Source organism: Lathyrus oleraceus, chromosome 2 (assembly GCF_024323335.1).
Source record: "Lathyrus oleraceus cultivar Zhongwan6 chromosome 2, CAAS_Psat_ZW6_1.0, whole genome shotgun sequence".
Taxonomy (NCBI): domain Eukaryota; kingdom Viridiplantae; phylum Streptophyta; class Magnoliopsida; order Fabales; family Fabaceae; genus Lathyrus; species Lathyrus oleraceus.
The window spans coordinates 454,496,242-454,522,421 of NC_066580.1; the positions used below are offsets into that span (position 1 = coordinate 454,496,242).

General features: G+C 39.4%; 1 non-coding gene across 1 annotated transcript; it reads right to left on the reverse strand.

The window, feature by feature from the left end:
* Positions 1-1,888: 1,888 nt before the first annotated feature.
* Positions 1,889-1,995, reverse strand: LOC127124439 (small nucleolar RNA R71). The gene has a single exon (XR_007803928.1). It is a non-coding gene; the product is annotated as a small nucleolar RNA R71 (small nucleolar RNA).
* Between the last annotated feature and the right edge of the window lie 24,185 nt (positions 1,996-26,180).

Here is a 26,180-nt window from a genome sequence, read left to right on the forward strand (position 1 = left end):
TTTGTAATAGCGGTAATCCGTCACATCGGGGGGTTATCGCACCTTAGTGAGATTGAGTTGGGTCACTTCGAGTTGCTGTCGTCTTTAGCTTCAGGAGTCAAAGATTTATTTTCCTTGTACCAGAATCAAAGCCTCTGTTTGGAGCAGGTTCTTGTTTATCGCTTTTATTTATTTATTTGTCATCGCTTTACTTTATTTATTTTCCGCACTCTCTTTACTTTATTTATTTTTCGCACTCGCTTTACTTTATTTATTTTCCACACTCGCTTTACTTTATTTATTTTCCACACTCGCTTTACTTTATTTATTTTCCGCACTTGCTTTACTTTATTATTTTCCGCACTCACTTTACTTTATTTATTTTCCGCACTCGCTTTATTTTATTTATTTTCCGCACTCGCTTTAATTTATTTATTTTCCGCATTCTATTTACTTTATTTATTTCCTGCACTCGCTTTACTTTATTTATTTTCCGCACTCGCTTTACTTTATTTATTTCCCGCACTCGCTTTACTTTATTTATTTTACTCACTTTACTCACTCTTTACGCCTCACATTCTAAAAGAAACTTTTCATCATGATCAATACCGTTGTGTTTGTTTGTGTTACCATGTCTGGCTAAATCTTTTAAAGGTTAGAATGTAAGGATCGCGGTTAAAGTAATGTTTCACATATTGAATATGTAGAAATACTTTAAAGGCTGTTTTGATTTTTAACTTGAGTTTTCTAAAACAAACTTGGTTAGTTTTAATTATTCAAGGAGTGCGAAAGCACCCTGGCTTAGTTAACTAGGAATTTTTATCACTTTAAGGAAAAACTATTTTTGAAACTATTTTCGGACGAGTTGATAGATCTTAAACCAGGAAACTCCTCGGGTAAAACTTTCCAAATCAAAATCACTTTTCAACTAAGTTTACTAGTCTTATTTCTTAAAAATAAGTTTACTACTTTAGCGTTCTGCGCACCTTTTATAAGTGACAATAAAAGGCCTTAATTTAAGGGTAAACTCGGTTCTGAATACACGAAAGCGACAGTTCCTGTTAAATGGATTCTTTTCAAGAGTAGAAAATATTGTCTCATAAGTAGTTCTATTTATACAATCGAAACATCACTTAACTGACGTGAAGTACATTCAACCTGTCTTTACCTGCATTTGTTATTTACCATTGTTTTGCAAACCCAATATCTCTTTTATACCGCCTTAGATAAACACCGTAATGATAGTAATCGATAGATTGACGATTTGGTCTCTGTGGGATCGATATTCTTTTATATTACTTTGACGCGATTCGTGCACTTGCGAATTCACACGATCAAGTTTTTTGCGCCGTTGCCGGGGACCAACTTCGTCAAATTTCGTACCCTATTATTACACCGTCTAGAGTAAGGCATTATTAGCCGGTAAATGCGAAGAACCCGTAGTACCGGAAATTTAGTAGATCCTTTAGCGGAACCCGAACGTTATACTCGTACACGCCTCTTACTCATCCGAATTAAGAAAGTTATGGCCGAGAATCGCGACCGGATACCTCTTAAGGAATTTGCCCAACCCTCTGACGAGGAACCTAGTTCGAGTATAGTAAACCCCCTTATTCCAGCTAATAATTTCGAACTAAAACCGTCTTTGTTACAATTAGTGCAACAGAACCAATACGCGAGTCTCGCTACTGAGAACCCGAATCAACATTTAAAAGTTTTTATCCAACTAGCCGACACCTTTAAATCTAACGGTGCTTCACCTGATGCGATCCGTTTAAGATTATTTCCTTTCTCCCTCAGGGATAGAGCACGTTCATGGTTAGATTCACTTCCAGCTAATTCAAAAACTACTTGGGAAGACCTTAGGAGAGTATTCCTTGCTAGATATTTCCCCCCTAGTAAGACTGCTGTTCTTCGAAACCAAATAACTAGATTTGCTCAAAACCAAGGAGAATCGCTTTTCGAAGCTTGAGAGAGATATAAAGAGCTATTAAGAGTTTACCCACACCATGGCCTAGAACAATGGTTGGTCGTTCATACCTTCTACAATGGACTCCATTATAACACCAAGATGAGCATCGACGCTGCCGCAGGTGACGCGCTGATGAACAAACCTTACCCTGAAGCTTGTAACCTAATTAAGGATATGGCCCAAAACCATTACCAATGGGGAACTGAACGAGCATCAATAGAGAGAAAGGAGACCCAAGGTGGAATGCATGAGATAAGCTCTCTAGACATGATGTTGGCGAAAATGGACGCTTTAGCCCTTAGGATCGAACGTATGTCTATGAACACTAACACCGCAACAGTAGTCCACACAGAGTGCAAGCTCTGTGGATCTAAAGGACACGAATCAGCGAAGTGTAACCTTTTAAACGACCTGAACACCGACCAAGTGAATTACGCCCAAGGTAACCCATTTTCAAACACTTACAACCCTGGATGGAAGAATCATCCAAATTTTTCCTATAAAAACCAGAACCCTATCCAAAATCATGCACCTCAGAGGCCGCAAGGTTATCAAGCCCAAAAACCAAACCAACCTATGCAAGTTGTGCCCTAGAAGTCTAACCTTGAGAAGATCATGGAGAGCTTTATATCGGGCCAGACTCAGCAAAATAAAGAATTCCTAAACCAGAACGTTCACGTAAACGAACTTATAACGCAATTAGGAACCAAGGTTGATCAGATAATCACTCATAACAAGATGCTTGAAACTCAAATCTCACAGGTAGCACAAAACCAAGCCCCACAAACTACACCTGGAGGACAATTCCCTGGACAACCTCAACCAAACCCTTGAGGGCAAGCTAACGATATCTCGTTACGAAGTGGGATCGCTTACGAACGGCCTCATAACCCAGCAATGAGCGAGTCCAAAACTTCTAAAGAAAATGTACCTACCAACCAAAAAGAGGAACCAGAGGAACCCGAGAAACAAACCAACCAAGAATGTGAAGCCAAGGATAGAACTTACAAACCACCACCCCCGTACAAACCACCAATCCCATATCCGCAAAGACTCAAACAAACCAAAATTAACAACCAATACCAAAAATTTATAAAAGTAATAGAGAAGCTTCATGTAGAGATTCCTTTGACCGAAGCTATCACCCAAATTCCGTATTACGCCAAATTTCTCAAAGACATCTTAACTAACAAGCGTAGGCTTGACGATCCAAAACCCTTGGAATGCAACTTTATTTCCGAGGATAAACTCACTAAGAAGGAGAAAGACCCTGGTAGTTTTTCTATACCTTGCATTTTAGGGAGTCATGTGATCGACAAAGCTTTCCTAGACTTAGGTGTTAGTGTGAGTTTAATGCCCTTAGGAGAATTACAACCAACTAAGATGTCCCTCCAATTAGCTGATAGGTCTGTTAAGTATCCTGTAGGAGTTTTAGAAGACATCCCAGTTAGAATCGGTCAACTTTATATCCCAACAGACTTCGTGGTCATGGATATCAAAGAAGACGAAGATATCCCTATCCTCTTAGGTAGACCATTCTTATCAACAGTCGAAGCTATAATAGATGTCAAAAGAGGGAAATTAACCTTTGAAGTAGGGGATGAAAAGATCGAGTTTATTCTTTCGAAATTCCTGATGACACTAATTCTAGGAGACGCATGTTATGCGATCGATATCATAGATAATTGCATAAGAGAATTCGATCAAGGAGAACCTAAGATCGAACCATTTTTAAACCCGAATGAAAAGGATGGCGAGCTAGAGGAAACGGAACCTCACGAATGTTTGGACCTTACTCCAGACCATTCACCAAATTCTCAAAAACCAGCTCAAGAACTTAAGGAACTACCCAAGAACCTAAGATATGAGTTTTTGGATGAAGAAATGAACCGCCCAGTAATAGTTAGTGGCACCTTAAACCAAGACGAGACGAATTGACTCTTGAATGTTTTAAGAAGATATCCCTCTGCCTTAGGGTACAACATCTCTGATTTAAAAGGTATTAGCCCATCCGTGTGTATGCACGGGATCTTACTAGAGGAAAATTCAAAACCTTCTAGAGAACATCAGAGACGAATCAACCCTGTAATGAGCGAGGTGGTGAAGAAGGAAGTCCTTAAATTGTTGGAGGCTGGTAGAATCTATCAGATCTCTGATAATAAGTGGGTAAATCCTGTACATGTGGTACCCAAGAAGGGAGGCATCACAGTCGTGCAGAACGAAAAGGGAGAGCATGTCACTAAACGCATAGAAGGCAGATGACATATGTGCATAGATTATAGGAAGCTCAATAAGGCAACTAGGAAAGATCATTTCCCCCTTCCATTCATAGATCAAATGCTGGAGCGTCTTGCCAGACACTCCTACTTTTGTTATCTTGATGGATATTCTGGATTTTTCCAAATACCCATACACCCCGAGGATCAAGAGAAAACAACATTTACCTGTCCTTATGGAACGTTTGCTTACAGACGAATGTCGTTTGAACTCTGTAATGCGTCAGCTACTTTCCAATGTTGTATGATGTCAATCTTTGCAGATTATCTCAACGGAATTATGGAAGTATTCATGGACGACTTCTCGGTGTGTGGATTAGACTTTGAAGACTGCCTTATTAACCTTGAGAAAATCCTAGAGAGATGCGTAGAAGTTAACCTTATGTTAAACTGGGAGAAGTGCCACTTTATGATTAAAGAAGGCATTGTGTTAGGACATATAATATCTGAAAGAGGCATTGAGGTCGATAAAGCAAAAATAGAAGTTATAGAAAACCTTAACCCTCCTAAGACAGTTAGAGAAGCCTGTAGTTTCCTTGGACACGCCGGTTTCTACCGACGCTTCATAAAAGACTTTTCTAAAATAACAAAACCCCTGACCGGCCTTCTAATGAAAGACATCGAATTCATTTTCGATGAAAAATGCATTGAAGCCTTTAACCGTTTAAAACAAGCATTAATTTCAGCACCCATTCTACAAACCCCAGATTGGACTAAACCCTTCAAAATAATGTGTGATGCTAGCGATTTCTCTATAGGAGCTGTTCTAGGGCAAGAAAAGATAAGAAACTACACGTAATATACTACGCTAGTAGAACCCTAGATGTCGCTCAATTAAATTATACAACAATAGAGAAGGAACTCCTAGTTGTAGTTTTCGCAATCGATAAATTTAGGTCTTATCTTGTAGGATCTAAGATTATAGTCTATACAGACCATGCAGTTATCTGTTACCTTCTAAGCAAAAAGGATGCAAAACCTAGATTACTCAGGTGGATCCTTTTGCTACAAGAATTCAACTTAGATATTAGAGACAAAAAAGGAACGAAAAACGTGGTTGCTGACCATGTTTCCAAGTTAGAGCATTTAAAGCCAGAACATTTACCTATAAATGATGATTTCACCTATGACAGATTGATAGCTAAGATAGATACCTCTCCTCTTGAACCTGATAGAGACAACCTTGGGACAAGTTTCAGAAATTAGCAAAGTACCATGGTACGCTGATTTTGTGAACTATCTAGCCGCTGATATCATACCACCTGACCTCAACTATCAACAGAAGAAGAAATTCTTTAAAGATATAAGACACTTCTATTTGGACGAGCCACTCCTTTTCAAAAGAAAAATTGATAACATATTTCGATGTTGCATCCTAGAAGAAGAAGTCAGAAACATCATAGAGCATTGTCACTCTTCACTCTGTGGTGGACATTCAAGCACATCCAAGACATACACTAAGATCCTTCAAGCTGGTCTTTATTGGCCAACACTATGGCGTGATGTCCATACTTATATTGTCCAATGTGACCGGTGCCAGCGCGCTGGAAACATCTCAAGACGTGACGAAATGCCTTTGAAGAACATCCAAGAAGTAGAACTATTTGACGTTTGGGGTCTTGATTTCATGGGACCTTTTCCAACTTCATTGGGGAACAAGTACATTTTGATAGTCGTTGACTATGTGTCCAAGTGGATAGAAGCTATAGTCGCACCCACCAACGACACAAGAGTAGTCATCAAGATATTCAAGAATAATATCTTTCCTAGATTTGGAGTACCACGACTCGTCATAAGTGATGGTGGATCATATTTTATATCCAAGATATTTAATAAACTATTAAGGAATTATGGAGTAAAACACAGAGTAGCAACACCATATCACCCCCAAACTAATGGTCAAGTGGAAGTATCTAACAGAAAAGATTGGTCTGAAAAGCTGACAGAAGCACTGTGGGATTACAGAACTGCTTACAAAACCCTATTGGAACTACACCATACCAGTTGGTCTACGGGAAGTCATGCCACTTACCTTTTGAACTCAAGCACAAGGCATATTGGGCCATCAAGAATCTGAATTTCGATTACCTAGCATCTGGCAAGAAGCTAATCCTTGATATTCACAAATTAGAGGAACTCCGCCAGAACGCTTACGAGAAGGCCGTTATATACAAAGAAAGAATCAAAGCTTGGCACGACAAAAGGATTGTGAAAAAGGAATTTAATATAGGCGACTATGTTCTCCTCTTCAATTTGAGATTATGACTTTTTCCAGGTAAGCTGCATTCGAGATGGACAGGCCCCTTTGAGGTCTCCAAAATCCTAAAATCTGGAGCAGTTGAAATTCGGAATAGTTCCTGTAATCCGTTTGGGGTAAATGGACAAAGACTAAAGTAATACCAAGGAGGTGACATCCCCACAAAATGCCATGACCAAACTCTGATCGACCCTTCAGTTCCTACCTCTAACATATAAAGATCGAATCGTCAAGCTAACGACGTTAAACAAGCGCTGCATGGGAGGCAACCCATGATTTCTTTTCCTTTACTTTTACTATTTTCAATTTATATTTTTTTTTGTTTTATATATATGTATATATATGTGGAGACTAACAGTTATGATATTTGCAATTTCAGGTGTCCTCTATTTCTAATCTAAGTTTCCAGGAATGGAGAATATCGACACTATACTAGTAATCTTTCGTGACCCAGTTCAAGAGCAGCGCTACGCCATGCTTTCACAACGCCCAATGTTGCCCACCAGATACCCTGACTCGAGCTGCATGGAGGCATTAGGCATTGAGCCTAGTGTCAGGCATTTGTGCAATCAGTTACAGTGGGATGAATATACTGATGCTATGCATGTGACTTACAGGAACCTGACTTTGGAGTTCCTGAGCTCGCTTATCTACGAGCCCTATGTTGGTCACGCCAGTGATGGTGGATACATTAATTTCAGGTTGTTTGGGGCAGAATACACCTTCAACCACAAGCATTTCGGCAACTTGCTTAGATTTCAGACTGCCCATAATGCTTCATCTGAGCTCCCCATGAGTTATTTCCTGAGCCGAGACGTCGAGAAGTTTTGGAGTGATATTACATGTGGAGGTAGTCCTGACCCTTCCACCCAAATCTCCAACAAGATTCACAACCCTGCTTTCAGATACTTCCAAATGATCATTACCCACACCTTCCTGGGGAAGAGTGACCCTGATGCGCATGTGAGTGCTGAAGAGATCTTCTTCATGTACTGTACCACTCAGTCACGCCCAGTAGATTGTGGAGCTTTCCTGATCGAGAGTCTATATCTTAATGCTCGCTCCGCTGCGAGCCCTATACACGTTGGAAGCACGGTGACTCATATAGCCTCAGCCCTGGGACTTGATAGAAGACTATCTCACCTGACGTCTTACTGCAGCTATACCTTGATGGATATTTCTGTCTGGACCGTGGCCTCATGAGGAGATTTTCTTTCCAACCGGATCAATATAGACTATTAATCGAGGGTGAGACTATTCACTACTTCACTCTACCGAACCCTCAGGTGAGTTGTGTTATTGATCAGGCCAACTGGACCTACGTCATAGAAGGGCAGGGAGAGACAGCAGACGAGCCAAAAATCGCACCTATCAGAATTAAAGTCCGCACCAACAATCTGAATCTCCAGACTCCAAGCATGCAGTCTGAACTGGTTAAGCTTCGTATGGAGATAGCCCAGCTTCGCCAGAAGCTTGCTGACGTTGCTTTGCAGGTCGAAGTATCAGTTACATCACATGACACTGAAACCGATATGCTGAATGATGAGATCGCCGACCTCCGACGCCAGATCGCAGAGCTTTGAGGATACGAAGTCGAGGAGACTCCACCATACCCTGAGCATTGATGCCATCATGAACCGAGAAATACCGTTTGAATTTCCCTATTTTCCCGTTATTTATTATTCATGCTTATTTTTATTGTTTCGTTTGATATTATGCTTGCTTTATCTTTCCTAAGATCTTTGGACTCGTGAATTACTATTGACTCTTCATATATATATATATATATATATATATATATATATATATATATATATATATATATATATATATATATATATATATATATATATATATATATATATATATATATATATATATATATATATATTATTATTATGTTTTTATGTCCGTTTTGTTTTATTTTGTTTTATTTTACTTTACTATTTTATTTTATTTTATTTTGTTTTATTTTGTTTTGTTTTATTTTGTTTTGTTTTATTTCGTTTTATTTTATATTATTTTATCAAGATTAAATAAAAAAAATAGCATTCATGGAAACCTATGTGCACCCCCCCCCCCCCCCCTTACAAAAATGATGACAAAAAGACAAAGGCCCAAGTAGCAATGACCAAATTTGGCCCAACCAAATTCGAAGACATGGCGGGTGCCATAAGCTTCATGGCGGGCGCCATGACGTAACGAGCAGATTCCTCATTTTCACCATTTATACCTTCTTCAACCTCTCCAAACTCATTTTCTTCTTCTCCCAACTCCACCAAAGTTCATAAAAAATTCCCAACTTTCTCATTTTGACTGCAAACCATTACCATTTCCAAACTTCACTTTTCCATTTCTCCACCTAAAACCCACTAAACTCCATTTTTCGTTTCCTTTCTATAAATACCAATTCTTCTCTACAACCACCATTAATGGCCGGAATGGAGTTCAACAACATCATTCTTCGTGGAGGAAAACCCGGTGAGCGACAGAACAAGATTTTCCAAAAAATGCAAACTCGGGAGATCTTCATTACCAGGTATGTCAACGAAGACTGTTTATACACTTTAGGCACATTCCATAGTGTTTTCCACATGCTTGATAATTTAGAGTTACACGATATTCTTGCTATTAAAGCACCCATCTACGGTAGGCTCACTAGGGAATTTTTGAGTTCCCTAATTTACATTGTTTACCCTGGCACTGCTAGCACGGTAGATACCGTCTGTTTTAGAATGTTTAATGTAGAATACGAGTACACTACCGATGCTTTAGCAGGTTTTCTAGGAATGCCTTATGGTGAGAGTGCTATCTATGAGACGCCCTTAGATACTGAATGGGCACTCAAGGCATTTACTTTTTGGAATAGATTATCTAATGTGAATGTCACTTCCTTTGAAGGAATTTTGGCTTCTAATATCCATAACCCAGCCATACGTATTTTTTGATACCTCTTGGCATGTACTATATTTGGCCGGGAGAATTCTAACAAAGTAAACGCCCGATAATTGCTTTTTTTACAGGGTTGTCTCACTAATCGCAGGATCAATCCTACTCCTTTCATGTTGGCCCATATGTCTGCCATCCTTAAAAAAGGAGGAACCATCTTTTTCGGTGGTTTAATTACCTCCATTACTAGAGCGTTAAATCTACACGCTGAGTTAGCCACCTTGGAACCACTCCCTCACCGTACCATTAACTTAAAGTTTTTGAAAGATATGAAATTATGCAAGGTGTGACTGTAGCGGTGTATTCGTCGCTATATGATCTATTGGTTAAATCATAAGCAATGTATACAATGAATATAGAGTCGCCACCGCACTTTTATTTATCCTAAGGACTGGTTAAAAAGCGAACAAAAACCTAAGAAGTTTTACACGTAGAAAACTAATGAAAAGATCAGAGATCGGGGTAAGGGGTAAATTACGCAATGGGAAGGTGTTAGGCACCCATCACGTCCTAGGTACTCCTAGGGAGCCCTTTTCACACTTTGTTGTTTTGAAAATTATTTGTTATTGACATAAGTGATGTGCAAACATGAATGGGATGATGAGGAAAGAATGTACAGGTTAATTATTTTTGTGTTCGAACGGATGAACCCGCTGCCTACGTACCTTCCATCAAAGGTAAGGATCAAAACGCCGTAGTTCGGCTAAAAACTTCCAAAAGTTAGTGGATTCAATTTTAAAACACAAGCTTAAAGGTCTTACGTTACCCACGGGAGAAAACTCAACCTTATATAACAACTAGTCCACCATGTAAGAAAAGCTTCAACTTGCCAGAGAGGGGTTAACCCTATAATAGGCAAGGAAGACTTACAATTCATCTACTAAGGACAAATAGGTGAGATTAATATCAACCAACTAGGGTAAATCAAACCTATAGCTAATGTATGAAAACTTAACAAACATGGACAAAGCCACAAAATCACTTGAATGGGTGAATTTATTTGGATTATTTACAAAAAGGTCAAAGTATGATTAAAGTCAATTCAAAATGAAGTATTTACAAAAATGAAGTTTGGAAAAATCATGGACTTAAAGTCCAAGTTTCTAATTTGGAAAGAAGGTGAGAATGTTTGCACAACACTTATTTCAAAGTTTTTAAAACATGTGTGAAAAGGTAGGACACAATGAGATGAACGGAATGGTGGGTATGTAAAACTTCTTACGCGGTTCGCCTCTTGAAATCATATGGGAAATGATTCAAGTGGGTCCTTAGGAGTAGGCTACAAATGAGCAATAATATGAACATGGTCACAGATGAAAGTAAATAAAAGCGGATACTGGAGGCCACTCAATGGTCTTATACCTGTCTCCTAAAACAAGTAAGGATATCAGAAGCCACTCTATGGACTTATACTAATCTCCATCAGAATAAAACAAAAAAAACAAAACAGGGAAGTCAACTGCCAATCTATCTGGACTCATGTTAACCTCCACAGTATGATCCTAGGAATACAAATGCCACATCACAGGGACTTACAATGAATCCTCACATACAACAACAATGCTCAAACAAAGAGCAAAGAAGATATGAGTGACCAATGAGGTCTTACACTCTATCTCTTCCATGTCATGGGAACAGATGCCAACTCACAGGGACTTATAACTGGTTCCTCAATGGGAAAACATCAATGTCACAAGGACAAAAGAAGCGGTCATGCACTAATGGCAAACAAAGATGATAAATGCCCAATGGCAATCAATGGTAGTAAATGCACAATGGCAAACAATGATAGTAAATGCACAATGGCAATCAAGTAATCATGTGTAAATGAATCAAGTAATCAATCACATAAATTCAAGTAGCACACGCTATAACCATTCATGAGGCTCAAGCAAAAGGGTTTGACTATGAAAGTCCACTGTAAGAGGTAAGTGTCGCTCTTAACCTGGCCATTGAGGGGCTCAGGTGAAGCAGATGAAAGGATATGAGGGGTGTGCCTCATTGCTTCTATCTCATGTCCGAGAGAGCATGTAAATATAAGAATGTGGGGGAGTTCAGAAAGATGGAACTCTTTCCCCAATATATAGACTCGATAGATCTTGGGTATGGATCTCAATGCTACAACCATGTAATGGGAGCAAGGAGAAGACTCACTGAATAGTGGGAGATAGGCTACTTATCTCTACCTTCCACCAATTGCCTCAAATGAGGACTTTTCCTGCTTGGGACAAATATAAACATACACAAGCATTGCCTCTTAAGGAGGACTTCAGACAATTTGCCCGGTCAAATAACGGACCGGGTCTCCAGACTACATGAAGAAGAAGGTTTTATACCTCAATGCAAGTTGCTATTTAAGCAAAGCAAAGCAAGTTCTTAAGAGAACTGAGCGACTAAAGGGTACCTGGAAACAATCCAATAAAATCAGCATCCCATTCATAAACAGATAACAACATAAGAATCAATTAACAATGTTCAATCATAATCAAACAATAGTGTGCATAGCACAAGGCTCACATGAACCAAACACCCTACAAAACAAATTGGTTAGTGTATAAGTCAAGCGAAACAAATCCAAAATGTGGAGCAAATCTCCTTAATCATTATCTTTAACCTGAAAAGGCACAATCACACTCAAAGGTAAGTACTATGACCACTAGGACTAGCCTAGGGTCAAAAAGATGGAAAAATCTTAAAACAGCAGCCAATTCATGATCAAATTCAAGTAATATCAATAACAAAGGGATCCCAATTGATCCCATATTCAAACTATGTGCACATTTTAATTTATGCAACATGGAAAGCAAAAGATGCAATGTGGAGTCTCATACAAACAACCAGCAAGATCACATCCAAATAAAATGCCAAAATGGCACCAAAAAATCCACAAAAATTATGTTCTAACCAGAAGACATTCAGCAAGCCACATGTTAATTTTCAAGTCATTTGGACTAGTAGATCAATAGGAATTAATTAAACATGGTACAGCATGCAAAAACTACATCAAATGAAGTCAAAAATTATACACCAACTTCCATATAATGGTAAACAGCAATGGTACATGGTAAATTCATGGGACCAAAGCCAAAAGCTACATTAATGTGTCAGGAACTATGTCATCAATTTTCATGGTCATTAGATTAATTATGAGGAAATGGCAACATAAATGCTAAAGGTTACACCAATGGAACTCTAACATGCTAGGCAGCAAGAAAAAATATGAATCAAATTGGAAATTGATTGTAAAAAATCCACGAAAATTATCAATGATAGCTAACATGTCAAATAAACTTCCTGCAAAAAATTAGGGCCATTGGCCAATGGGAAGCATAGGAAAATAATTTGATGAATTCAGCATATCAAACTATGTCACATATATACATATCCAATTCCAATAATTCATAGATAAAAAACCATAGGCTAAAAAATTACCAAGCCTATGTCAAAAAATCCAGAAGGATGTCAAGAATCATCATTTAAATTTTCAATTAATTTGGATGTAGCATGTGGATTGTATAATTAAATTGGTAACATGTATGAAAATATGTACATATTAGAACATTCTATGGCTAATTAATATTTTTTCCAAGCACTATTTCTTTTTCATTTTTATAAAATAGTAGAGGAAAAAATATGATTAACAAAAAAGGAATGGTATTTTTTTTGGATTATTTTTGAGCCATATATGAATTTTTTAAGTTTCTAAATATTTATCTAATAATTATTCAGAATTAATTTAGGATTTATTAATTTAATTAACAGCTGATGGCAAAACGGTAATACTTAATGCTAATGCCAAAACACCGCGTTTCAGTTAGATTGGAACGGACGGCCAGGATGCGATCTGGGCGGAAAAACACTGAAGCGCATGGCCATGTTCATCGTCTTCTTCGCGCAGCCGGTGTGTTCTTCAACGGCGATAGCGGTTTCGAGCAAATCGCGACGGAAATGAGCGATCTACATACCGGTCGAACCGGTTTCGTCTCAGGATCATGATTATGGAAGCCAATTTGTCTATAACCTACTATACAGGACGAATCGAAGAGAAGAGCGAACACGGAAATCGCATCCAAATTTCGAATGATAATAACTCAACCAAATTACAGTGAAATCAAACAATCCATCGGTTGATATTCAATCTACAAAGCACAATCTACAACATTCCTAACTCAATTTGAACAAACTACAAGATTCGATTCCCAACCTTCTTGAGTGCAGTACCGGCGGAACCGTGCGCTCGAGCTTCAAATCGCGAAACAGATGCAAGATGTTGATTCAGGAGATTCGTGAAGTGATTCTTGCAGCTCGAAGGTATTCGGATTGTCGAGAATCGTCAACTGTTATGGATGTTCACGGCTTCGTAACAGTTGGAATCGGTCGCGATCTTGCTCCAATTTCGATCAACAGAAACTCTCTTCCACCTGCAAATTAAGAATCAACAACACATTCGCGCAGAGACAATGGATTCTTGATGGAATTTTTGAAGAGAAGTTTTGGTGAAGCTTCCGGCGAAATGCGAGACGAGCCAATTGTTCAGTTTTTTATGTTATGGCTTTTGTGAAAGAATGTGACTGCAGAAAAATTGTGAGAATTATGTGAGAGTCGTGAGAGTTGTGAGAGTGATTGTGGAAAAAATTGAGAGAGTCATTGTGTAGAGAATGATTTTGCAGAGAAAAAAAATTGTGAGAATTGTGATTAGAGTGATTCTGTTAGATTGTGAAAAAAAATTTGCAGAAAAAAATGATTTCTTTGCTGTTAGCCCTCTTTCATTTCTGTTAGTAATTAAAATATATATGCAATGCTTAATCCAACACTAATTGTAATTAACCAAAAAATGAATTAGTGGGCAATGGTTTATGTGTGAATTTGGATTTTAAGCTCTTGAATTTAGAAGCATGCTCTGCAGAAAATTAACACTTGAAACCAGTCCAAAATATCATTTGGGAGCTGTTGGTATAATCCTTATTTGCAAATTCCCAATATTTTCCAATTTCACCATGTGATGGCTTATGTGTCCATTTTTCCAATTCATTTTCAAACCCAATTCTCAAACCACAAGGCCTAGGCATGTTGTGAATATTCCAACAAATTTCAAATGCCATTTGTGAGGTGTTGCAAAAATCCCCACTCAAAAATTCCAATTATTTCACAAGTTGGACGATTTTGCCCCTGGTTCATTTAACAGTCCAGTTGAAATTTGACCTTTTGCATTGAGCAATTTTGGAAAAATCCAATTATGCACCATGAAAGTACATATCAAATGGAGTTTGTGCATATAAAGAACTTGCAATTTGGATAAACCATGTGGTAGTTATGGCCTCCTGATTACGGGTCTTTTCTGAAATTCACTGAGCCATATCTTGCAAACCGTACATTGGATTTTCAAGTTCTTGGACTTTTTGGAAAGGTGAGAACAAGATCTACATCTGTCATGTTGAACATTTTTTCATTTGAAGCTTCCTTGGACTTCTGTTTTTGAGGTCGAAAACTTTCCATTTTGGGCAGCTGAAATTACAGGTCCACTTGCCATTCTGGGAAACTTTCTGTCTGAGCTCAATTCTTTCAATCTTGGCCTTTGAAATGCCAAATGAAGTTTATATAGACATGAATGAGGTCTTTTCAACCAATTCCAATCGTCAAATCACTGATTAAATGTACAGTTGACCACAGTTGACTTTTGTTGACTTTTGTTTGACTGGGCCATGTTCTGATGGATCCCAAGCCTCTTTCACATGAGATCTTGGTTCCAAATGATACCACAAGTTATATGAACTCTTTATGAATGATCATGGTGTCCAAATTCTTCAAGAATGGTCACCATCTATTGCTCAAGGCCTGATTTGACTGTTTTGGCCTAGCTAGCTTCATCTGCAAGCAACATGATTAGATGACAATATTTTTGTACTTTTGGCTAGTAAACATATGAAAAGCAATGATATACAATATGCTATACATGCTTGGTGATCAAGAACCACACTCACAAGGCATCCCACCCACTATGAGGGCAGCTAGGGTATGCACTGATCCTTGAGGCCATGATATGGTATGATATGGGCCATGAGGGATCTTAGGGTCCAAAATTGGGGTCTTACAGATGCCCCTATTTAAGGTCATTCTAGCCGGAGAAGTGAAGTTTAGAAATCTTCATCTCGACGTGGTAGAATGGGCTTAAATAATAGTAATGAGACAAATTTTGGTCCCTAAGAGACCTCATGATGCAGATGTATGCATGCAAAAGCAAATTCTGTGGGGAATATATGGTTCACACAGAAGAAAAGACGATCCGTCGGAGTAATACACTCACCAGGAACAGAGACTCTAGTAAGACTCTCATTGGAGGATAGTAAGAAAAAGAATGCGTGAGCAGGACACGACTTTGATTAGGGAAAACAAAACTGACACAGCGTGAACTAGACACGACTCCGAGTGGGGATAACAGACATCGGACTGGAGAGCTTGCTGGGGAAGCAAAGGACTCGCACTGGGGAATAAAGAATTCCAGAGGAAAATAAATCCATAGGAAAGACATAAGCTGACTCAACTTATCCATAAGGATACTTCGGATGAAAATCCGGACTCGGACCAGGAAAAGATTCACATAGAACTTCCTTGCCGGGAAATGCATATACTGGGGAATAAACACCCATATAGCAAAGGGTAAAATCACCAAAGGAAACTCCGCAGGGGACTGTCTAACAAAGAGACTCTCCTGGGAAAAGCAACAAGGATGAGGTGCTACCGGTATAAGGGTAACAAACTCAGGAAGAGTGAATATCTAAGACCGGTATAAGGGTGAGAGATATCAATCAACCAACATCCGAGAAAGACCAACGAAGGGTATAATACTCAGGAAAATCTGACTCCACAAGGGACCAAAGTCATAATAGGGAGTAGAAAGGAGGGAACACCAGGGATACCGAGGTATATAATAGGTGACCGACCGAAAAAGTGAATTGGTATATATGCCAAGACACTCATCATCCGAAAGGAGGGCTTGAAAAAGCAAAATCTACTTACAGGATGGACATTCGAATCCACAACGGGAAAACGAATCTTACTCAACTGGGGACACAAACCCGAAGAGTGCATGAGATACAATATCCATTACCGGCAGACCGTGGATAAGAATACTCGCATGAGACATATCATCTATTACCGTCCGAACGTAGATAATAAACTCGCATGGTAAGAAACACCAGAGATACCGGAGTATATAATAGGTGATCTACCGAAACGTGAATTGGTATATATGCCAAAACACACATCCGAAACACAAACAGGTTAAAGGATGGATATTCGATTCTACAAAGAATGCGAATCTTGCTCAGCTGGGGAAAATCAACAAAGGACTCCAACTAAAGAGCGCATGAGACATATTATTCATTACCGGTAGACCGTGAATAATATACTCGAAAGGAAAAGACACCAGAGATACCGAAGTATATAATAGGTGACTAACCAGAAAGAGAGACAATCGATACCAAGCATCCGGGTAAACGAAAGACAACTCAAAGAGATAAATTGCAAGCATCCGGCAATCATCCAACAACAAGGAAGAATATTCGACTCCGCAAAGGGAAATAACGAATCTTACTCAACCAGGGAAACACAAAAGGCTTCAACTGAAGAGTGCATGAGATATATTATCCATTACCGTCAGAACGTGGATAGTATACTCGCATGGAAGATTATCCACAACCGGTATAAGGGTTAATAAAGGATAAATCGTCCGAAAAGAGAGGCATCGGGATACCAAACAGGCATATCATGATGACCAATCAAAGAGTGTAACAACATTACCAACAAAAGGGTAAATGAAAGACTCATTGGGGATAAATTGCAAGCATCCGGCAATTATCCGCAAAAGCTGGGGATACATTGATAAACAATCAAGGATCCGGGGAACTAATCACTAGCAAACGGTGAAAAGACCCACTGGCGACTTCAAAAGGATAACATTGCAAGCATCCGGCAATGATCCCGAAGACTGCTGGGAATACAAGTGCTTACTCAAGAGCAACTAACCCAAAAGCAGGGAGGAATATCAACATCGAATATTGAATGAAGATAACCACAAAGGAAGATTAGGGTTTACATCTACCGAATACGGGGCAGAAGACCAAAAATCTGGCTGAGAAAACAAGAGGTTAACAATACCGACTACTGGGTAAGAAACCAAAGACTCAGCTGAGGATAAGATTGCTAGCAACCGGCAATTATCCACATGTATCATAAGATACCACTCCGCTGGAGAGAAAAATCACAGCAACATAGGATTTACAACTACCGAATACGGGGTAGAAGACCACAAACTCCGCTGGGGATATAAATCACCACAGGGAACAAAACTCTGTTAGGGATAAACACCACAACAACAGAAGATCCACCATCAGCCAGACCGAACCACAAAGGTTACCACTGCTAGGGGAAAAGAGATAGGACTCACAACTACCGAATACGGGGTAGAAGCCAATACTCTGGTGGGAATAACCACAAATTAGGGTTTACATCTACCGAATACGGGGTAGAAAACCAAAAATTCTGCGTGGGGATAGAATAAATCACGAATCCGCACGAGAAACCAAAAATGAGGTTTATAACAAACCACGAACTCTGTTGGAGAGTAAGAAAATAGGCTTTACGACTACCGACTATCAGGTAGAAAACCACCAACTCTGGCTGGGGACTAAAAGGTATATAACCACAAGTTCTGCCAAGAAGCCAGGAAAATAGGACTTACAACTACCGGTATAAGGGTAGAGGCCAAAGTCGACTCTTGCGGAGGAATGAAAGGTATATAACCACAAATTCCGCCAAGAGGAAGAGAACAATAGGACTTACAACTACCGGTGTAAGGGTAGAGGCCCGAAAACTCCGCTGGGGAACAACCCACTGGGAAGCACGATGAACAGACGACAAATGTCAATTCAGGAAAGATCCGAAAAGACAGACTGAATCAAGACACATCCTAATGAGGATATAACTCACATAGGAACCTCCATCCCAATATATGTGTTGGGAGGAAACGGAAGAAACCGTCATCCACGAGGGTATATCTCAGTGGGGAACCGCAGAAGGAAAGACAGACACTTTCTGCTTATGGGCTGACTCTACATGGAGAGGTTTAACACCCGACATCTGCTTAGGAAGATCTATAAAGATCCATATCACCATAGCAGGGAACAACAAACAAAGAATATATGGCAAAAATGCAACATGAATATCTGAATGTTTCATGAATATGCATGAATATGCGTGGTTTATGTTTGATGAATGCTGACAAAACAGACATATCTAACACAACAGGTCCAGGAATCAAACGTCCGGTATTATACTTCCAGGGGAAAACCAACTGGAAAGCCAATTCTGCTGGAGATCTCCATGCTATAAAGCAAAGATCTGCGGGTACTGCTGGGAAGCAGAAGCAAAAGAATCAGAGATATCAAGAGAATACCAAATCTCTGAGCAATGGATCAACGATCGTCCCAACTGAGGCACAGAAAGTCACAACAGGCGAAGAGCCACAAAGACAAATCTGTCGGGGAACAAGAGAAAATCTCAAAGTCCTGCAGGGGATCCTAGCAAGCTGTTGCTATGGAAACGGATCCAACATAACTCCATTGGGGAACAACCCACTGAGGGAGCAAAGGTCACCCGGATAGAGTCTGGCTGCACAAGCAACTCTACTGGGGATATCATCAACTACTCTCTTGGGGAACAACCCACTGAGGAAGGAAAGCGCCAAACAAGTAGATTCTGCAACAAACCACTCTACTCGGGGCGAACACACATCTGATGGATCACATCAGTAAACTCTGCAATAAAATCTGCTCTACTGAGGATCGAAAAGTAATCGGGAAATCAATACAACCTCTGGATGACGGAGCCATCAACCGACCATACGGGGGATTGAAAGAGGTTCAACAGGCAACACTGCCACAACAACCGCTCTGCAGACAAATGCCGGAGAAAGATGGATGAAAATACTGGGATATCAACCCAATCAACCACTGAGTAGGAAAATAAATCCTGCTCTGTTGAGAATAACAACCAATCTGATAGAGAGAAAGTGAACAACTCCATTGACGCCTTTGCCGGGGGAAAAGGTAAAGCACCGGGTATCAAACCACTGACTTACCGAGTCTTCCAAAAGGAAAGCGACCGTGCTGAGAAAACAGATAAATCCGCCGGCAACTGCGCTGGGGAGAGCGACAACAACTCTGCTCGCGACTGCGATGGGGATATCAATAACTATTCTACTCGCCAAGGAGACAAATAAAGTCGGGGGATAGCGATCCACTGGAGAAAGTGACGAGGCACCAAGGTGACAAACCATCAACCGCCGACTCTTCCACAAGGAAAGCACCCATGCTGGGGAAAACTGTTGTTGGAGAAAACTGAGGCTTCAACCCACAATCTGCTTGGGGAACAACCCCACCAACAACTCGACTTGCAATTATGCTGGCAACCCACTTGGGGAGAAATACGGGATACGAGGATATCAACCCACTAACCACAAATTTTCTGAACAATTTGAGCAATCAAGCCGGGGAGAGACTACTGCTGGAGAACAGACTGAGTCTTCAATTCACCACTCTGCTTCGGGGAGTCAAAATCCACAGAAGCCCTGCTTAGGGAACAACCCCAACAACCAAATCTCTGCTTGGGGAACAACCCCAACGATCAAATCTGGAGAAAAAAGATACAAACCAAACCAGGAGTATGAACCATGTCTTACCTGTTGGAAACCATGCCACCCTTGGGAGAGCACTGAGAAATTCTTTGGTATCCTCTTATCATTGTGAATGTTCACTTTGTTTAAAACAATAAATTTTGAAAAATTTTGTTTTTAAAACAATGATATTTTTATCAATTAAAACATGCAAAACATTTGTTGAATTGAAACAAATAAGAGTGCAAATAATTGGATAAAAAGCTCAAATTTATTTGATGGAATGGTAGTCTGCAAATGGCAAGACTCCATAGATCTGTACAAATTTGAAATCAGTGATATATATTGGAAGAGGGCTACATTGAACATAATGATCCTTTCTCTACCAATTTGAATCTCGATGTATTCGAAGCTTCAGTTGACGACGGATCGAGAATCTCTGACGAAAAGACAGCTGGTGACCAGAAAGTCTTGTCAGGACGCAGTTACTTGCCTGATCCCTAATTTTTGCCTAGATTGCCCCAGAGTGAGGTACTCAATCTAGCGGGATGCAAATATGCTTTTTTATCAAGTCTCTAACTTTTGCCTGGATTACCCTTGCAGGTTTTCCACCGAGACGCTTATTTTTTCCTAAGCCGCCCTTTCGGGTTTTCAACTTAGCAAGCTATTCTGTTTTTCATTTGCATATACTTTTTTTTTTAGGCAAAGTATCTCTTAACTGCATCTGAATTCACAGGACGAGTGAAATCCTCCCCTTCCATTGTTGTAAGCATTAAAGCTCCGCCTGAAAAGGCTCTCTTAACAACATATGGACCCTCATAGTTTGGAGTCCACTTGCCCCTGGAATCGGGCACGAAAGACAAAACTTTCTTGAGCACAAGGTCACCTTCTCTGAACACACGAGGCTTGACCTTCTTATCGATTGCTTTCTTCATTCTCTGCTGATATAACTGACCATGACACATGGCAGTTAATCGCTTCTCTTCAATCAAATTCAGTTGGTCATAACGACTCTGAATCCATTCAGCATCAGTCAACTAGGGACTTGAGGGTATCATTCTTCCTTTTTTTTTCTCTTTGAAAAAAAAATCCCCTGATTTTTCCTTTTATTTTGATTTTTCACCCTCTTTTTTTGTTTTTTACATTACATTTGTAATGCCCCAGTTTGACTGTTGCTGGGTTCTTGAGACGCAGCTGAATGATCTGCTTTTCATTGCTCAAGTGCTCGGGTAATCTCATCAGGAATCCCCTTCAACATCATCTTCCTCTGCCTCGAATACAAGGAATTCAAGATTGGGAGATGGCGTTGGATCATTATGTTCAATGGGTTTAGAAATCCCTGCACAATGATTCTGGATAATGGAAAACTTTTAGCATTTGAACAAGCAAACCATCATGCAGATGAAAAAGCTATTTTCTTGTTCTTCGGGTTTTTTGTGATCACTGATTTCATGCAAAAAGCAAAAAGTGAAAACAAAGGAAAAACAAATGTTTAACAATGCAATAATTGAATGAAAACATCATTGTATATATGAGCCAACAATGTCATCACTTCTCCTTTTGGCATGGGAGAAGGGTTTTAAACAAAGTGAGCACTATTACTCTGATCTATGGATAACTGTTGGAACATCCACAGCGACCCAATTGTGGCAGACACCACCAGGAATGACAAAATTGCTCATATCCTCTGCACCCTCTTCAATGATAGCAGCAGCTTCTTCAGGTTGCTCAGCATGGATGAATCCTCCACTCGTGAACAAACCTTGCTCATTATATGCCCCAGAACAGTAGCCAATGCCAGCCCGGGATTTAATCCATCAAAAGCACTCGGTCGGGAATATTCCTCCTCTGAGTTCACAATTCTCTTGCTCAAGATGATCCATCAATCTGGCAGAGTTGGCTCTGGTATAGTACCGGCAAAAATGCGTCTTCAAAATAAATGAAGATCGCAGGGTCAGACCACAGGACGGGAGACCGGAACAAAACATCCGCTTATGCAAATGATGCATGAAGTGTTTATGCATATGTTTGTTTTTATTTCAAAGGAACTCAGGGGTTTTATTTGCAAACTTTGAAATATGTAAGCATTTTGATCATATATGAGAATATCTCATCAGATACATCAGGTGAAAAAAATTTCCTGGTTTTTTCATGTTTGAAAATTTTTGCAAATGAACTCCTTTGAGTTCCTTGAAAATTTTCTTTTTATCTGATGATGTGGATGTAGATGAATGCATGAACGTATGGATGCAACAATCACACTCAAGGATCAAGCAAAGCACACCAAACAAAGGTCGTGGGAAAGCTCAATGTATCCCTAATATCAATCATCCATTTTGGTGGATTTAGGTTTTTCACCTTATCGACACCCAAGTTCCATTGATATTAACGGTACATGAACCGGAACAAAACATCCTTAATATCAACCAGCCGCTTTGGTGGATTTTAGGTTTTACACCTGATCCGGGATCCATTGATATTAACGATGTTTGAACGACTCAACCACGAATCACGGGTTTGCTGAGAGTCACGAGCATGGAGTCTTGGTTAAGAACCACCCAAAGGGAATGTACTAGGGTTTAAACCTGCCAGACATGTTCTACCAGAGGTTCCCATAATCATCGTCCCATCTCTCGAATATTATCGGAGGAACGAATACTCGTATTCCAAGAATATTCTCAAGAGAAACTCTTATGAGTGTAGTATCGCGTAACAATCGCATCAGAACTGACATCTGAACGACCTCCGCACTACGTCCTAAAAATAGGCCAAGATGGGTTTGGTAAACTAAGGTCCTTGGCTTCTAAGGTACATGATTGAAAGAATAATGCCTAACCACAAATAACTTGTGTGACATTATCAATCCAACATGACCTCCACCAAGTGAATGGACTCGCAAGTCAACTGGCTAAGGACTACTCCACACCAGTCAACAAGACTATGCCATTCTCCTATCCTAGAGTGCACTCGAGTTCGGGTATAGAACTCATCTCACAGATCACCAAAGCAAACAGCATTTGTATATCAAGCAATTCAAACATTACAATCAATACAGTTATCCCAAATTGTACAAAAATATGTCAAATAACAAATAATAATATATCACACAACAATGGTGAAAAGTAGGCAATACCACCAAGGACTTCTATCCCCAGTGGAGTCGCCACTTTTCTGTAGCGGTGTATTCGTCGCTATATGATCTATTGGTTAAATCATAAGCAATGTATACAATGAATATAGAGTCGCCACCGCACTTTTATTTATCCTAAGGACTGGTTAAAAAGCGAACAAAAACCTAAGAAGTTTTACACGTAGAAAACTAATGAAAAGATCAGAGATCGGGGTAAGGGGTAAATTACGCAATGGGAAGGTGTTAGGCACCCATCACGTCCTAGGTACTCCTAGGGAGCCCTTTTCACACTTTGTTGTTTTGAAAATTATTTGTTATTGACATAAGTGATGTGCAAACATGAATGGGATGATGAGGAAAGAATGTACAGGTTAATTATTTTGTGTTCGAACGGATGAACCCGCTGCCTACGTACCTTCCATCAAAGGTAAGGATCAAAACGCCGTAGTTCGGCTAAAAACTTCCAAAAGTTAGTGGATTCAATTTTAAAACACAAGCTTAAAGGTCTTACGTTACCCACGGGAGAAAACTCAACCTTATATAACAACTAGTCCACCATGTGAGAAAAGCTTCAACTTGCCAGAGAGGGGTTAACCCTATAATAGGCAAGGAAGACTTACAATTCATCTACTAAGGACAAATAGGTGAGATTAATATCAACCAACTAGGGTAAATCAAACCTATAGCTAATGTATGAAAACTTAACAAACATGGACAAAGCCACAAAATCACTTGAATGGGTGAATTTATTTGGATTATTTACAAAAAGGTCAAAGTATGATTAAAGTCAATTCAAAATGAAGTATTTACAAAAATGAAGTTTGGAAAAATCATGGACTTAAAGTCCAAGTTTCTAATTTGGAAAGAAGGTGAGAATGTTTGCACAACACTTATTTCAAAGTTTTTAAAACATGTGTGAAAAGGTAGGACACAATGAGATGAACGGAATGGTGGGTATGTAAAACTTCTTACGCGGTTCGCCTCTTGAAATCATATGGGAAATGATTCAAGTGGGTCCTTAGGAGTAGGCTACAAATGAGCAATAATATGAACATGGTCACAGATGAAAGTAAATAAAAGCGGATACTGGAGGCCACTCAATGGTCTTATACCTGTCTCCTAAAACAAGTAAGGATATCAGAAGCCACTCTATGGACTTATACTAATCTCCATCAGAATAAAACAAAAAAAACAAAACAGGGAAGTCAACTGCCAATCTATCTGGACTCATGTTAACCTCCACAGTATGATCCTAGGAATACAAATGCCACATCACAGGGACTTACAATGAATCCTCACATACAACAACAATGCTCAAACAAAGAGCAAAGAAGATATGAGTGACCAATGAGGTCTTACACTCTATCTCTTCCATGTCATGGGAACAGATGCCAACTCACAGGGACTTATAACTGGTTCCTCAATGGGAAAACATCAATGTCACAAGGACAAAAGAAGCGGTCATGCACTAATGGCAAACAAAGATGATAAATGCCCAATGGCAATCAATGGTAGTAAATGCACAATGGCAAACAATGATAGTAAATGCACAATGGCAATCAAGTAATCATGTGTAAATGAATCAAGTAATCAATCACATAAATTCAAGTAGCACACGCTATAACCATTCATGAGGCTCAAGCAAAAGGGTTTGACTATGAAAGTCCACTGTAAGAGGTAAGTGTCGCTCTTAACCTGGCCATTGAGGGGCTCAGGTGAAGCAGATGAAAGGATATGAGGGGTGTGCCTCATTGCTTCTATCTCATGTCCGAGAGAGCATGTAAATATAAGAATGTGGGGGAGTTCAGAAAGATGGAACTCTTTCCCCAATATATAGACTCGATAGATCTTGGGTATGGATCTCAATGCTACAACCATGTAATGGGAGCAAGGAGAAGACTCACTGAATAGTGGGAGATAGGCTACTTATCTCTACCTTCCACCAATTGCCTCAAATGAGGACTTTTCCTGCTTGGGACAAATATAAACATACACAAGCATTGCCTCTTAAGGAGGACTTCAGACAATTTGCCCGGTCAAATAACGGACCGGGTCTCCAGACTACATGAAGAAGAAGGTTTTATACCTCAATGCAAGTTGCTATTTAAGCAAAGCAAAGCAAGTTCTTAAGAGAACTGAGCGACTAAAGGGTACCTGGAAACAATCCAATAAAATCAGCATCCCATTCATAAACAGATAACAACATAAGAATCAATTAACAATGTTCAATCATAATCAAACAATAGTGTGCATAGCACAAGGCTCACATGAACCAAACACCCTACAAAACAAATTGGTTAGTGTATAAGTCAAGCGAAACAAATCCAAAATGTGGAGCAAATCTCCTTAATCATTATCTTTAACCTGAAAAGGCACAATCACACTCAAAGGTAAGTACTATGACCACTAGGACTAGCCTAGGGTCAAAAAGATGGAAAAATCTTAAAACAGCAGCCAATGCATGATCAAATTCAAGTAATATCAATAACAAAGGGATCCCAATTGATCCCATATTCAAACTATGTGCACATTTTAATTTATGCAACATGGAAAGCAAAAGATGCAATGTGGAGTCTCATACAAACAACCAGCAAGATCACATCCAAATAAAATGCCAAAATGGCACCAAAAAATCCACAAAAATTATGTTCTAACCAGAAGACATTCAGCAAGTCACATGTTAATTTTCAAGTCATTTGGACTAGTAGATCAATAGGAATTAATTAAACATGGTACAGCATGCAAAAACTACATCAAATGAAGTCAAAAATTATACACCAACTTCCATCTAATGGTAAACAGCAATGGTACATGGTAAATTCATGGGACCAAAGCCAAAAGCTACATTAATGTGTCAGGAACTATGTCATCAATTTTCATGGTCATTAGATTAATTATGAGGAAATGGCAACATAAATGCTAAAGGTTACACCAATGGAACTCTA